The sequence below is a fragment of the Aptenodytes patagonicus genome, chromosome 1 (genome assembly GCF_965638725.1).
Source record: "Aptenodytes patagonicus chromosome 1, bAptPat1.pri.cur, whole genome shotgun sequence".
Taxonomy (NCBI): domain Eukaryota; kingdom Metazoa; phylum Chordata; class Aves; order Sphenisciformes; family Spheniscidae; genus Aptenodytes; species Aptenodytes patagonicus.
This window is the reverse complement of record NC_134949.1, coordinates 143,734,027-143,750,033: the sequence shown is the minus strand read 5'-3', so window position 1 is coordinate 143,750,033 and position 16,007 is coordinate 143,734,027. Positions and strand designations below refer to the sequence as shown.

Genomic DNA, 16,007 nt, shown 5'->3' with positions numbered 1-16,007 from the left:
GTTTTTCATTCTAACCACATTAAAAAATAAACATCAAACTTGTCAGTAGGTATAACCTGATGCAGCTGTAGATAATGGAAAAACTCTGATGTACATCAGCTGAGGTGTAAAGACAAATCCACCAACTTGCCCTTCATCACAACATGGCAGACTTACAATTAATAAACTTCACTCTCATTTCAAGTGCTCATTTTCAGTTTAAATTTTGACATCTGTACCTTCACTGCATGCTCATTTTTTCACTGTTCACTTATAAAATTCATCTGTTCTGCACACACATCTGCAGCCAAAGGATGCCCATTGACTTTAAAAGACATTGCCTGAAGCTCCTTATTACAAAAATCAGTAAAATTTGACTTTAATTAGCAGCTATGCATTCTGTTGTATGTGAACATCTTTGTGCACATGTTTCCATATATTGTGCCTATATATGTGTATACAAACACATACACGTACCTATATATGCATACCTATGACTGCATGGGTGTATTCACATATACGTATGAGACAAAAATCATTCACAAATATGCAGCACCATCTAGCAATATAGATCAAAGGAATTACACATTAAACCATTTCTTATGATGCATGAAGTATGTTTGAGTTCATCAAGGAAGCTTTTTTCATAGTATTTTTTGTAAGTCATGAGGCAACCATAATAGATAAAGCTGTTACCTCAATGGGAACAACTGTACATCTGTACACTCAATGCATGTACCATGCTCAATATCTTTATGACATTTATATATACGTGGGCTACATATGCAAACTTCTGCGCTAGCCCAGTATTTGACTACTGGAATTTGTTCCTTCATTTTTTGCCACTTCATCTCTTCTTGTTCTTCTAGTGCCTCACTGTCGATTAGCTAGGTTTAGTAGTCTGAAACTAAAGGTTTGCATGGTGACACAGGCCGAGCTGATTAGCTTAACTCAAGCAAAACCAAAGCAGCAAGAGTCACATAAACCTTATTTGCAAAACTGCAAGTAAACATTTACATTTTTTAAAAAGCTGTTGTCATTTATAGATAAAAATTATTGAGAACAGAATCCACAACCAGACAATGTATACTAAGAAACTAATTCCTTTCCAACCCTGATAATGCAAAAGAAACTTTACAAGTACAGAAGTATGCAATTCAATCCTCATGAATATATAATGTACAAAATGTTCTACGGTCAAAATGGTACAGAGAGAAATATAGGTCTTTATAGTAGAGTTTGGGGGTATTTTATCTATTTCTCCGAGATGAGCATTTTCATGAACAAAAGTATCACTGATATGTCTACCATAAAAAATTTCAAACTGAGATATTTAATTTTGAAACAGGAATGGGAAGCAGAAAGGATACCCATTAGAAAACGTTGAGGTAAGAGAGTATTTATGATGTTTAGGACATGTCCTGTTTTCTGTAGAGCACAAAACCCCAGGGGTATGTGGGGCTTTCATGAATTACCACAAATTAAATAAATATTCCTTAACTGAATTTTGCGTGGACACAGGAATTATTGCTCTTTTTCAGATAAAAATTACCAAGGGCAAATCTAACTCTGGGGGTAACTCCACATCCTCAGCCTTATCTTTGAGTTACCTCTGTAACTGCAAGCAGTGAGCTGTACCACTGCAACGCCCAGCTCAAACATTAGCCCTGCCAAACCAGCTGAACTCGGAGAGACAGGGCTTGCTAGCTCTGGTACAGCCCTGCATTAATATTCTGCATTACCAGAAGCCTGGCTTTACCAGGACCCCAGTAAGCCTCTTTGCAGAGCTGTGCTGCTTTATATGAGCCGAGCAGCCAACTCAGCACTGGCTCAGGAATCCTAACCAGGCTAATTTCACCTTAATATGGGAGCACCCCACCTCATTTTTTTACAGGAGGTCAAGGGTTTAAAACCAAGGGAAAGAAGAAAGCACCCAACAAGATTATGAGGGCGGTTCATTCCAACCAGGTTTTTTATTCTGGCAGTCTGCAAGCTCCCAGTATGTCCCTGGCGCTCACTGGGTTGGCCCTGTCTGGCTAAAAACGGTGGGATGCAAGCTCTGCAACCGTCCAACGCCACAACAGGTGGCTGACCAGCGATAAAGAATGTGGAATCACTGTCCAGTTGCTGTACACTAAAAAAGACATGCCTCTTTTACACTCGATGGGTTTGATAAAATCTCTGCTAAGTTACGTTAACATAGGTTTTCACTATGCTAATGGAACTCATGACTAATTAACTAAAAAATTTTTGGAAAATCATGTGTTAGGGCCAGTGGAATCTCCTAATCTGCTAAAGTGAGAGGTTCAAGAAGTGTTTCCTTGAAAAAGTCTGTTTTATTTGGCAAATAAATATCACTGTCTTCTATGAGCCAAAACACAGTATTTGATAATTTAATCTATTCAAAGACTCCTATGCTTTGCGTGACACAAGGTAAATTAAAAGCCTCATCCTCCTTCTAAAGCACTGTACCATTTCACATACAGCCTGTAAATTACTGCAAAATCAACCAGGCTTGGGAGAGGTCCAGAAAAGTCAAGCTCCCTTGGAGAATGGGTGCTGGTGCAATTACATCAGTCACATCTATCTAAAGCTACTCTCTACTATGTGGGGCAACCAAAGGAGGGAAAGGGCAGGACAGAAACTGAGAATATTTTCTCTTTCTCTTTCCATATGAGGAGGAACATTTCATCAGCCTACTTTGACTTCAACATCAGCCTGACAGCTCCATGCAGGAGCTCAAGAGGAGCAGAAGATCTTTAAGCACCAAGTCAGAGTGACTTGGGTTTTGAAGTTCATGCCCTGCATATGTCTTCAGACATGTATACACAGCTTCTGCTCTATTATTTAGATTGTAGGACTGTAGGTCAGAATATGACCTGCAAATGGCTCCTTCATCACCAAGAAGGAAAAAAAAAAACCCAACACAAAAACAAACAGGGAAGAGTGCAAACAGAAATACTGCTCTGGGGTAAAGTGATCAGCCTGATAGGGCACAAACTGCTAACTGCAAGGGTGCTTTCATAACTGACTTTTATGAAACCTTAAACCAGACTAAAAGCCTTCTCTAGTTTCTTCTACCAACCAGTCACTTCTTTTCCCTCATAAGTCTCCAGCTTCAGCTGCATTTTCTCTCCGGCCCTCCCACTAACATCTTTCCTCCACTCAGCCGAGCGGGTCACTTACCGGGTAACTAACTGAAATAACCAGAGCAGATGACTCGGCAAAGGAGATGACTGATTAACTGCATCTTGTGCCTTTGAAGAATCTGTCCACTTTTCCTGTATTTCTTGTCCACAGTCATAAGCACATTTTTAATAAGATGCAGACTGCAGTTTTACTAATATTCTTTCAAGCATTTTTTTTTAATGGGTTGGATGTTCAGTGACTCCCAAATCAACATTAAGTGGTGCATCCTGACTTAAGTAACACTATGCAATTAAATTACTCTTAAGCACGTGTAGGCTATTCTTGTGTACCTGACCACTTTCTCCTGAGCCTCCAACACACAGTCTTTCAGATGTCTTTTAGTGAAGTCTCGTTCTTCTGTCCTTTGTACAATACAGGAACCAGTTGACAACTACTGCAAGGAATCCTGAATGTAGATGCATCTCTACGGGCAATGATTGACCTCTGTTGATCTCTGCAGAGTTTTAAGCCTTAATGAGTAATGTGGATTGTGCAGAGGGTGGGAAATAAGAACCCCCACACATGGCAGTTTTAGATAACACAAATTTTAATGCAAGATGGAGAAAGCAATTTTTATCTTACTGTGTTATTGTTAATTACTTTAGTCTGTACTCATTTAGGTAAATGCCATTATCAGATTAGCTGTCTACTTTTCATTAATCTTTTGCTCAAATCCATTTGAAACCACTAAGATCAAAACCAATTACGTCTACTTGTTTTTCTCCTACCCCAGCACCACTTAGCTGTATGCTTGTATTTAGATGGGTGTCCACTATAAAAGAATTCAGTATTTTTGCACACGAAAAGATTATATTGCAAATAACATGGCAAATATAGAATTACAATGTCTTAATTTTGTTTGCTTAATTCCTTCTTTAAGCTTCATGAAACCGCATTATCATTGTAACTTTATAAACCTTTCACTTACCTTGGTCATTTGTTTCAACTCTCTCTAAAATTATTTCCAGACTCCTCAGGCATAAACTCTCACAATTTGACTATTGGTACAGGTAATCCCTCTCTTCCTCACTTCCCTGGTGTTGCTGTTAGTATGAACCAAAACCAGATCTGAAGTGAAAGCCAGTCACTCCAGTAAAGCTATATACTCTATCATATAAAATCAATGTACAGAATACTGTTCCTGGACAGGATGAGAATTAAGGAGAAGGGGAAATAAACTGCATTAAATATCCGTTTTAGCATTACATGCAGTTAAGGACCGCATGGCCAGTCCTTTACTAATGCCATTCTAGATAACCACCTGCAGATTAATGAAGAGTTAGGAAACAACTGGATGGTATGAGTGTGCTACAGCCTGACACTCTCTGCCACCCTATTTCCAGATGCTACTCCATAGCCAGCGCAGCTCGTGACAGGCAGCGCACTGGCATTACAAACTACTGCGATCTAGGATGCTCTGGCATCTCCAAACACAGCAGGCGTCACACAGCTACTCCCAAGGGACTGCTAGTACCACAAAAGAAGACAAGTCTTTCAGATTAATGAAATGGCATCTAAATACTAGATATGAAGAAGCACAAGACTTCCTGCATGACATCGAAGCATTCAGAGGAAGACATCTGAACATGGATGTACAAAGTATGGGGACCCAACAATTAATCTTCATTAAGAAAGACTGACTTCATTAAGGTCATTATCTAGGGTGACATCCTGTTCCCCTTGACGTCAGTGGCAAAATTATTAATATAATATCTCCACTAGGAGGAGAATAAGTACAGTCCAGATGATCCTGTGTTACAGTTAGGAGCCTTGCACTAAAGCTGCCTTATCTCATGCTATATTGTGCTTATGTGTATTAAATAATATATGTACAGAAAAAGCTATTAGTTTTGTCAAAAAGATCACACTTTACAAAACAGTGGTTTAGCTATCAAAACTATTTAATGGCAATTAATATAGCCATGGCATTGCCAAAGACAGACACTTCCTCGCTCCTAGCTAGCATCCTGTCTCATTCCCAAGGCTGGAAATCCATGTACTCAGGATCGGTACTGTAAGACAACCCCTGTGGGACACTGGAAAGCTGGTATTCCCCACAGGGGAGGCAGAATTCACACCTACAGCAGAAATACTTCATCTAGCAAGACGGCATGAACCCATGCCCAGGTAAAGATACACATTTCAGAATATTACGATGGTGATTTCCATTTATCAGGGAGGGGGGGGGGGGGGGGAAGCCTTTCTAACGTTAGTCTAAGGGTAAACAGGGAGCAGAAGAATGAGTATGCTTTCACAACAGTATTAAAATTGCTAAAATAAAGGGAAGAATATTTCCTGTTCTTCTACAATCAACCTCTCCAAGTTTTCCAAATGCCTCAAGATATGATTTCATGTTTAGAATATTTAAAAAGCATTCTCTTAAAAAATTGATATGTAATGGAGATGGATTTCATTCCTTTTCTGACATTAATAAACATGAATGATTTACAAAGGTATTGCCTAGCAAAATATTCATCCCTAACATACCCACTCTGTACTGAACTTTTTTATACATCCAGAAAACCAACCTCCAGAAGTTAGAAAGCTCCATTAAATGCATCAAAATACATGTTCAGATTTTCTGAATTTATTACTTCAGCACATATCGGTATTTTTGGAGGAATTTATCCAGAAGCACCACAGTTAGAGCCAGAAGGGGCCGAGTACTTTTTTGGAGGTGCCAAAATGGAGACAGAACACCTTAAGAAGCCTAGATGCAACTGTAAAATTACAGTTGAAATTTTGTCCGTCTTCACGTAAACAGATTTTTGTGTATTTTTGTTAGTAGAAGAGAATTAAGCCATATTGCAATACTCTGAATTTTGCTGCAGGTTGAGAGTACGTGCACAGCTATCACAACCACGACTGCATGCAGTAACAAGCTGAACTGCAGTAATTAAACCATCTGAGACCACAGTAATGGGCTACACTACAAAAGCCAGAGGTTTCATCAATCTCAACACAAGAGATCTGGGATAGCCTAGGTTGATTAAGAGGAGGATTCTTATCCCTTTTATCAGTTCACGTACTGTGTATTTTGAGGTTGGCGCTATGTTTTTATGTCAAGCGTTAAAACAGTTTCCTGCTTCAGCAGGAATAACGTGAACTCTGCAAGCTAATGGCAGCTGACCCAAAATCAAATACAATAGCTGCATGGGTATTATTTTTAGTGACAAAGCTGCCTTAAATAGACTCTGCTCCAGCTTCTGCGACCAACACAAACGTGCTCCCAACAGCCCTCGAAGTTCAGCTGCTCGTGAAGCTGAACAAGGAACCACAGCCGGTGATACACCGAAGAATGGCATGTCCTCTCATGTCCTCTCTGAGTTTTCCTGTGCCCCAAGCCATGGAAAAGGCAGGCTCCATCCAGAGGACAACCTTTGCTCGATACTGCAGGTTGCAGTATCCATTCATGCCATGAATGCCATCCATTCATGTTACGCTCTTACTAAATGTCTTACTAATCTCATGTTCCCAGGAGATTTCAAATATGAAATAGTGCTCTTTCTCCTAAGCCTAACGAGATTAATGTTAAGCATATGAAAAAATAAGGCCGAAACTATATGTGAAATGCATTTAAACAATTTGGATTAAACAAATATAATCATATGTCCTATTTGTATCTTTACTGGTCCTGAAGTAGTACATAATGCCCTGGTAAAACAATAAGGATCTCTGCTAGCACAGCAGTTAACCATTTCTGCATCCAATCATAAGTATTAATGTGACTGCAGCCAATGCTTTGAACAGTTAGGACTGGCATCTATTTCTATGCCACTCTATTATCTATTTTATATTCAGTATAACAGAAAAAATGGCAACATTTTAGAGAGAAGTAAATGATCTACTATTTGAAAGAGAGAATGCACGAGAGCACACACTGTCATTTCCAAGCATGCAAAAATCGTATCAGCCTGCGTATTGTATACAAGGCTAAAATATATATATATATATATATATATATATATATATATATATATGAGTGCTTTAGTTTACCTCCTGGATTTTAAGCTTTTAAAATACATGTAGATTACATTATCTGACTTGAGCATACCGTCAGAATCTCATCATGAAGTAAAATAAAATAATTAATTCCATGACTCCAAGAACTGGGATTTGACTAATAGTAAAGCCTTTAATTCAATACAAACCCCTATTCTTATTGTTTCAAGCGGTTCAAACCAGTATTTTCTATAAACTGATATTACTTACAGAAAGAGTTTTGGGTCTAAGGAAAATGAGATCTGTTGTGCATGTGGAAAACAGCCATTCTGACTGCCTACCTACCAGGTCTGGTTGGAAAACAATTCTATGGTGGTTTTTTTTTTTCTTCTTTGGGGGGGTGGGGGTGGGTGTAATTTAGTTGATAAGAATAAAATGCAAGACATCTCCAAATATTTACATTTGGAAGCAGAGTGAGAGCTCTCAGTTACTCATGTAAGACACAGGATGTCTTACATGCTTACTCATGTAAGACACAACTCAGGAAGAGGTCTGTACTACCTGGCTTGGAGCAAGGGTTTGAACCATGCTTTACCCTATCCCAGGCAAATGCCCTAATCAGGAGGCTACTGACTACTCTAACATCTACCCCTACTGCTATACTGAACCTTGGTAGAGATTGTCAGGCCCCTCCAGAATGACCTGCAAACTCATTATGTGAGGGGCTACTTCAACAGCTGACTTGGACGCCTCCAACAGTGACTACCCACTCACTCCGTACTGTGACCGTGTCTGCTCCCTCATGCACATTCTCTCTTTCACAACCTGGGCTGAAAGAAAGGCGTTGTAGGAGCCATTTTCTTATTTAAAGAAGTTTTCTTTGAGTCATGAGTTTATATCACCAGCCAGCAGTGTTGCAGGCGTTAGAGACACAATACGCATGCCTCTAGGAGGAAGGGACAGGCACATTTCAAACATGCAGAAAATAAGCAATTAGCTTTTAGGGAGCAGGAGTTTTCACTTCATTTACTACATAATCACTCTACACTTCCATTTTGGCTTTATCACTCGCACACTATGTTCACACGTGCAAACGCTACCCTGTCCTACACACTGACAGCAGGCAGCCTGGGAGAAGTCTGTACCACTAAGTGAGTTGCAGTGTTCTGCCAACCTACTCCAGTTTATTGGGACTGTGTTTCTTGCCTTTTTTTTTTTTTTTTTTAAAGATCCAGGATATCAAGTTCCACCCACATCGGCAGCTGTTTTGATGACTCTGTCGCTCTCCTGAAGACCCTGCAAAGACAATTCTCTATGGAAAAGTTCAGAAAATACAGAAAGTCTAACAATTAGGGAAAATATTGTGAGTAAAGAGGTGGCTTTGCACTCACTAGCATTATCATTACTTTTCATCTATGTAATTACTTTTCCTCTGTTTTCTATGTATTGAAACACTTTGTGCTCTCTTCTTGCAATGCACAGCAAAGGACAATACTTCAGCTTATTGAGAAGCACTACTTCAGCATTTCTTATAAAAAAATATCCTGTTTGCACACATGAATCTGTTGATTTGCCATTAAGTTGAATACCAAACGAGTTTTTAAGAAACCACCTCAGCCGCACTGAAACTATACAAACTGCTCTGAATGGATATATAGCTATAGGTCAGACTGATACATACCTGGAAAGACCACTAAAGAGCACCTTGATGCTCCCCATTGTCTATCAACATGGAGGCTCATTAAAAATGTGGCATTCCAAAGCAAGAAAAATGGATCCACACAAATAAAGCCACTGTGCTGCAACATCAATTTTCAGGACAAAGGTACATTTTGCAAACTGCCCCTCCAACCTGAGGCACCCCAAGTTCAAACTGTGTGCCTGCCAGCCAGTCCACGACTTCTTTCTTTGTTTTTAAGCAGCACATTTACTTTGGACAGAGAAAGGGAAAAATAGCCCATAAAGTTCCCACTGTTATGAAAAACAGAAACAATTGCTAGAGTTACAAGCTCCTCACGGACCGAGCCAGAAGATGAACAGCTCTTGGTCTCTACTTTCTTCTATGCAGCTAAGCCGAATTTAAAAATGCAACAATAACAGTGTCATGGCCATAAAACCTGATGCTTACGGAAACTGTTACTTGCCAAACTGAACCTATGCAGCTGCAGCTGTCATGCCATCGGCTTTCAAAAACCCTCTACCCTCAGCACATTTTGCTCACGACTGCCTGGGTTATATGCCCTTCATGCACAGAGCATGCAGAAAAGGATAAACGTGTCACCGCAGACGTCAAAGCAAGCCACCTGACAAAGCCACTCAAATACAAATCAGCCTAATTATGCAGTTTGGTTTCAAAATGTTAATGCCACTTCTCATTTCATAGTTTCATTCCTCTCGCGGTCCAACTATGAAAACAGGCAAGGTCATGAAACTGGTCTGAAAATAAACAGTATTTGAGGGCTCTCAGTTTATTGATGGATCTCCAGAGCCTGGTAAGCGGTCAGTAGTGCCAGCTTCCCCCCCCCCCGGCCCTGAATCAAAGCTGTTCCCTTTTCTTCAAACTTAACTGAAGCACAAAAAAATTAAACCCGACATCACCGTGAGCACCACGTTCAGCACGTGTTGTCCATCACACTTATCTCTAACCCACTACGTGCGAGATTATTCAGTTTCCTTACCCATTAACTAAGTTACCTTGCATCTTCAGTGTCCTTTAGTATTTGATCAAACCAGATTTGAATTAAGGACCTGGATCCAACTATGCCGTTTCATGAAATAAGGTAAGAATAATGTCATTGACCTGAAGCTACGTACCAAGCATCTGAGAGAGAGCCCAGCTAGAGCAGCTGCAACTTCCAGGACACCTTTTGCCGCCAGACGTCATGAATCTTAGGGGGGCAAAATTGATCTTTCCATTTCTCTGCTTTGAAGCATGCGGAGAGCTCAGCTCAGAGGAAAACTCAGTCACACAGACAAGTCATGACCGGGTTCCCTGCTTCTTACTCCAGAGGAGATGTCTCGAGACAGTGCAAGGAGAGGCGAGGAAGGGGCAGGTCTCCCCTCAAAAACCCTTCTCCCCCGTGGCTGCGCAAGCTCGAAACCAACTGTAACTGCCCAAACTCTCCCTATCAGGAGTAGCCGAAAGAGTGCTGGATGCAGCTGCCATGGCTCCTTGGAGCACAGCGAGGAGCACTTGGTGGTTTCTGCCTGACCTTCTCAGGCAGTTAGTTTGGAGCTTTTTAAAACACTTTTGAAAACTTTCTACTCAAGCAGGCAGGCGAGCTGTATTTATAACGTGGTTTTGACAACAGCAACACAGAGACTGCGCATTTTACACAGTTTGCTAGGGAAAAAAAAATCCTTGATAAAGGCACTGCTTCATAAATAACGTCTGTCATGTCCACAGTCCCCATACACAATACTGTCATCTATAGTGCGTGGGCAGGGAGTGTAGGAAATTTGTGAAAAACAAACAGTGAATCACCAATGATTTTGATGGCAGCTCTGCCCTACGTGGCATTTCACCAAGTCATCATTCAGAGCGACAACTTTGTTTCTCAGTTGGCACGACTTAGCGCTTCATCAGATTGCTCACAGAACAGGAGAAACCACGGGCTAGAGTTCACAGCAATGGCAAGGGAGATGATGTAAATAATTTTTTTTTTATGTATATCCCCCCAGATGCTTTGTGTACCTCTAAATCAAGGTAGGCTGAACAGCCTCCCACCTGCCGGGGTACAAGAGCCTGCTCACAGCTCAGAAATGCATGCAGCCCTTCCTGGCTCGACATCTTGGCCACCAGTGCCTGCCTGGTAGCAGCAAACACAGACATCAGATGTCCCTAATTTCAGAGCCTTGCCCAAAGCCCAGGGAAATCAATGCACAGGCCTCAGCATTTTCAGTGCCTCTTAGATCAGACATCAAATCCTCAAATCACGCAGCTCCTCACCTCTATTTCCAGTCTCTTTCCACGCCACTACCCAGAGCTGAGCGGTGCTAAGGACAGCCAGCATGTTGCACACTAAACATCATACCATGCAAGACTTCCGAGGAAAAAAAACTCTCTTAGCTGCAAAGAGAGCTGAATAACCTTCTCAGAAATGTACTGTCACTAATTGCGCTTACATCCCAACACAAACCCAGGGCACTGAAGTTAGATTTATCTCTCTCCGTCAAAATGCTGTAGCCAGAGATCAGTGTCCTGCTAGTCATCTCATAATTATGCTGTACATTTGTAGTTCTTGCAATCTTTCTTCAAAAATAAGTTTCTTCAGCCCATATATCCCTTGTGCCATTATTCTTTGAGTTTCCTCTAACGAGCAAACTCTACTATTTATATAACTGGAAAGGGGGACATGCTCCTTCATGAACCCGCTCACTCGAACCATGCGATGAAGGAACTGCCATTTCCAGGCTCTGCACAGCAGCCACCCTGCAAGCAAAGAATCTAAAAATCACCAACCTTTTCTGGTGGCCTGCAGAAAGATAAAATAGAGTGGCTGTGAAGAATCCAACTAGCCTGCCCCCCTTTTATTTATGAGCTCCAGACAAGGTTATGTAAAAAACTGGATAAAAAATGTAGAACTATATCGGAACTATTTATTGGAACCATAGGTTCCAATTCCTATTTATTGGAACTATAAGTTGACAGCAAGGGTTTCCTTCTCAGAAACTGAGGAGTCCACCAATACTTGTTGAGTTCTGCTTTGAACCGGGGTTCTTCAGGTTATTCAGTAGCTAGCAGTGTTCTTTGCAGAAAAATCAGGGTCCTTTGGAGTACATCTACACCTAGGTGATCTTATTTTTTATATCATTTCTATTAGCTACCAGTACATCTGGGGAATTATTTTTCCCCGTTTCAACTACTTTTTTCAGTAATGCACAGCTTTATATTTAAAAATATGCTATTCAGGATGGAATGTTATAATACAAAATGTTCACAGTTTACGGAGAGGTTATACAAAACATACCCTATCAGCAACAAAATGGAAGAAAATGAACTACTTCTGTTGTCTACTTTGGATTAATTTCTTCCCAGAGCATACAAAAATATTAATCTTAAAACTTTAAACTGAGCTTGGCCTAAACTCTCATTTAGAAACTGGTTAAGTGATTCTGATATTTTAACTTCATCATTCATAGATAAGCAGTATGGGACTTTTAACTCATTTATTAATTATGCAAAATTCCAAGGGCTCGACTCTCACTCTGGATGGGCGCAGGATTAAGAGAACCAACTTAGCAGGCAGCTGAGAATTCCTCTGGCTGATCTCTTGTTACACCAATGACCAATGCTGGCCACAAAAGCCTCACGGGACTGTCAAAAATAGCTTCAGAAACAGAATTGACCTAAAAATCTCATTTTTTCCGTGGAAAAATTCAGGGTTTTGTCTTAAAAAATACTCACGAAAGATATGTTTTCTGTGGAAAAAAAATGATGGCTTGGTCAAAAAGTTCAAAAAACTTTGCAGCTAAGAAAGATGTTTGCAGTCCAAAACGCTCTGGTGTGCCTCATGGGAGCTGCGATTCAAGCGCCTTGTGTGCTTTGCTACCTCTCCCCTCGTGAAGCAGGGGTTCCTGTGACAGACTCCTTCCTTCACCCTCCAGGGATGGCCCTGCGCTGTGAAAATCCCCTACGGCTCATTAAAAGGAACCTGGGGTATAAACCCCACCCTGCAGAATAGCTTCCAGGAGACACGGCAGAGCTATTTTGAATAAAAAGACATTCCATTTTTGTATTTCCACAAGAAGTAATTGAGAAATGCTGACTACGTTAGCCTTTCCTGGATTCCTTTTGAACTATACTGGGGAGCCCCAGAGACAGACTGGGCATCCACAGTCATGCAAGGTTATACGCATTAAGCTCTCATGATACAGTTCACTCAAAAATAAAAAAGAGAAGTACAACAACCTCTATTAGATTTATGCTTGATGTGATCCTAAGACCTGTGAAAATATAGAAGCGGTAGCAAGTGGCATATGCAAAAAAGGCACTTTAAATATATCTGAGCTGTCTGGTCTAGTAACCACAAAACACCCCATCTGCTCCAGAGACTGTCTGCCTGTGCCTCACCAACTCTAAAAAGCAGAAAGCAAATAAAAACCAATTAAATATATTTAACTTGGTTTTTTTATCTCATGATTTTAAGTGTTACCTACTAGCAGAAACTGATGACTCCAAAAGAGATGACATAAGTACTCTGACAAATTATATTAGGCTCTAATAAAAGCCCATACAGCGAGATATATTAAGAGAGAACGTGCAACATCATCCCTGTTTCTAGAAAAGGAAAACCTCGGAAGGAGTCGCAGAGACTTTGTTAAGCTGACGGAGAGTTGAAAGGCAATCCTGGAGCAACCAAAGCTGGGTTTGCTCAGACATGCTGGTGCTGCTGCTGTAACCTCTGAATAGCAGGAGAAGCGTGCGCTGTATTTTTTCTCGAAGACTTTTGAAAGCAGTCAAACATACTCTGAGTCATTGCAATATCCCGAAAACCCCACTTTACAGCTTTGCTTTTTTAACAGCCATACAGCGGACTGTCCCTTTATTGAAGTTTTAAAATCCACGTGTGACGAGCAGCATTAGGTACGGCCCACACCTCACCAGTCACTGAACCACAAGGGCAAACTCCCATCTTTGGGCATGTTTAGATTTCTCGCCTGCGGAAAGCAGAGCATACACAGAACTACGGATTCAAATGATGTTTTGGAAAATGATGCACTAGATTTTAAAAGAGTATTCAGTGAGAAGAGGGTGCAGCAAGGACCTCGTCCAGCTCTCGTAGGGAGCAGCATGGCCGGGGAGAAGCTTGCAGCAGCTCCCTGCACGCGCAACCAAGGCTCCAAGTCCTGTTTCTGAAACCTAAAGCTTAAAGAGCACAGGCCCTGCTCCCAAAGCATTTGAAAAGACACATCTCCATCCACAGTCTCCACACAAAAGACATAAACATAAACAAACTCAGAGGCAGACTGAAAACCTATTTTTAGATGAATGAACAGCATGAAAGCTTTCCAATGTCCTCTTCTTACCCCCCTCTTCTATTTCTTCTCTTCCCCTCCCTTCTCCCCCATATGCTTTTGTTGGTGACTGCCAAATGCTCTCTGCTCCTATTTAAAATTTTTAATGGCAATCTAGCAAACATCCCTGATCCAATTATTTTAATCTATCTGTGTTAAGTGGCCACAGCAGCTGTTCACCTCCTCTTATCGACATTATTAATACTGTAATTGAAATATACATTAGTCAGCTGAAAGAGCCACATAAATCTCTCTGAATTTTACTTTTCATTATCGATTGAGGAAAGTTCTTAGTGAAAAAAGAAGGAACCAAGAGTGTGGGTTTTAACAGCTGGTATGAAGCTCTTGCTTAAAAAAAAAAAAAAAAAAAAAGGCATGCAGACACAGAAACTTAAAGAGCTTTCACTGCAATATCCTTGTAAAATCAACAATTGCTTGCCAGGTTAGGTTTGCTGCTGGGTCTCACACTATTGCCATACGAAGAGCTCCCCATCCCACAGACACGTAGCAGCACAGCATATTGCTTTTGAACTTTTATCAAACTCTACTAACAAAATATCACAGCATTTCAGCTTACTGTCAAAGATTTCTGGTAACGGAGGTCTAGAGAGCAAATTCATTTTGAGGTTTACAGGATCTAAAGAGTTCTTATCAGCATTATGCCCTTTAATGACCTAAATGAGATTATTTGATACAGCTCGTTAATAATCACAAAATTTATTCAAGGGAAACTCAAGTCATAAGCCTGTATTTTGAAATAAGAGGGATTATACACCTAAGTATCATTGCAATGTGCTTCTAACAGGCTGCGGATGAATTTTAGTTGATCGCCTTAGACATACTCTTTGTTCTCCAAATCCCCAGGGATCTCCTACAGGAGCTGCTGCACTGGGGGGTCCTACCGTGTGCCAACCTCCTTTGGAAGTTACACTCACACGCTTTAATATAATTACACGTACGTTCTCACATAAGGGTCCAGCTCTTCAGAAAAGTCACCCCAGCAAAGCAGCAGGACTTTATAAGCTTAGCTGCAGTACACTAATTTCCATTAGCTGAAGTTGTGGCTATTTGTTCAGAACCAGAGGAGGACAGAAAAAAAAGTTATATAAATAAAGCTCTTTAAGAGCCTTTACTCAGGTCTGAAGAATTCAACAGCTGCATCCCATTCAAAAAATGGAACAGAATAAATATCCTCAGCTACAAGAACGACTTTCCAGGGGCTGAGTTGAAAACCGGTCACATTTCTAAAAGACGCTCATTTTAAAGGCATTTGTAACACTCTCAACATTTCACACTATTTTTACAAGTTTACTTTGTGATATTTGGTATTCGCTTTAAAGCTTTATCTCCAGGAGGTATGTGAAAGTATAGGCAGATCTCAGTGTATGTATTTACGTAAGGGATACATAAGGAATACATAAAGCTCCAGCCATTGCAGAGAAAAGCCTGCAGGTGTGCTCTCTGCGCTTTTGGAAAGTGACAACCGGACAAAAGGAACTCAAATGCACTTTTTCATTCTATCTGATTTAAAGTCATTTTCATCACTCTGCTTTTCTCGGGATCCGACTGGTTCTTCCTCTGAAGCATGCAGCTAGAATTCCTGGCATTAGGAAAACTGTGGGCAGCTCCCCAAGCTGCTCCTTCCCCAGGGGTAACTGGGCTGCGGCAGGACAGAGCCGGCACATTTCTGCTGGTGGCAGGTATCTAGGGTAACACCGTCTCGGCTGCTCTCACCCCTGTCCAAACTTCTGTATCTAAGTCCCTAGTTATCCACGCAATGCAAATTGAAATTTGCCTTAGTAGTATTTTCTCTTAATACAGCTCTGGGTCATACAGAAGCATTCAGTGTCTTACAGGACTGACACAATTAATGAAATACA

The 16,007-nt window shown here is 40.8% G+C and overlaps 1 protein-coding gene across 6 annotated transcripts in view; it reads right to left on the bottom strand.

Moving 5' to 3' along the window:
- The window catches only part of ARHGAP6 (Rho GTPase activating protein 6), a 339,778-nt gene that overhangs the window by 65,438 nt on the left and 258,333 nt on the right, over positions 1-16,007 (bottom strand). The window lies entirely within an intron of this gene.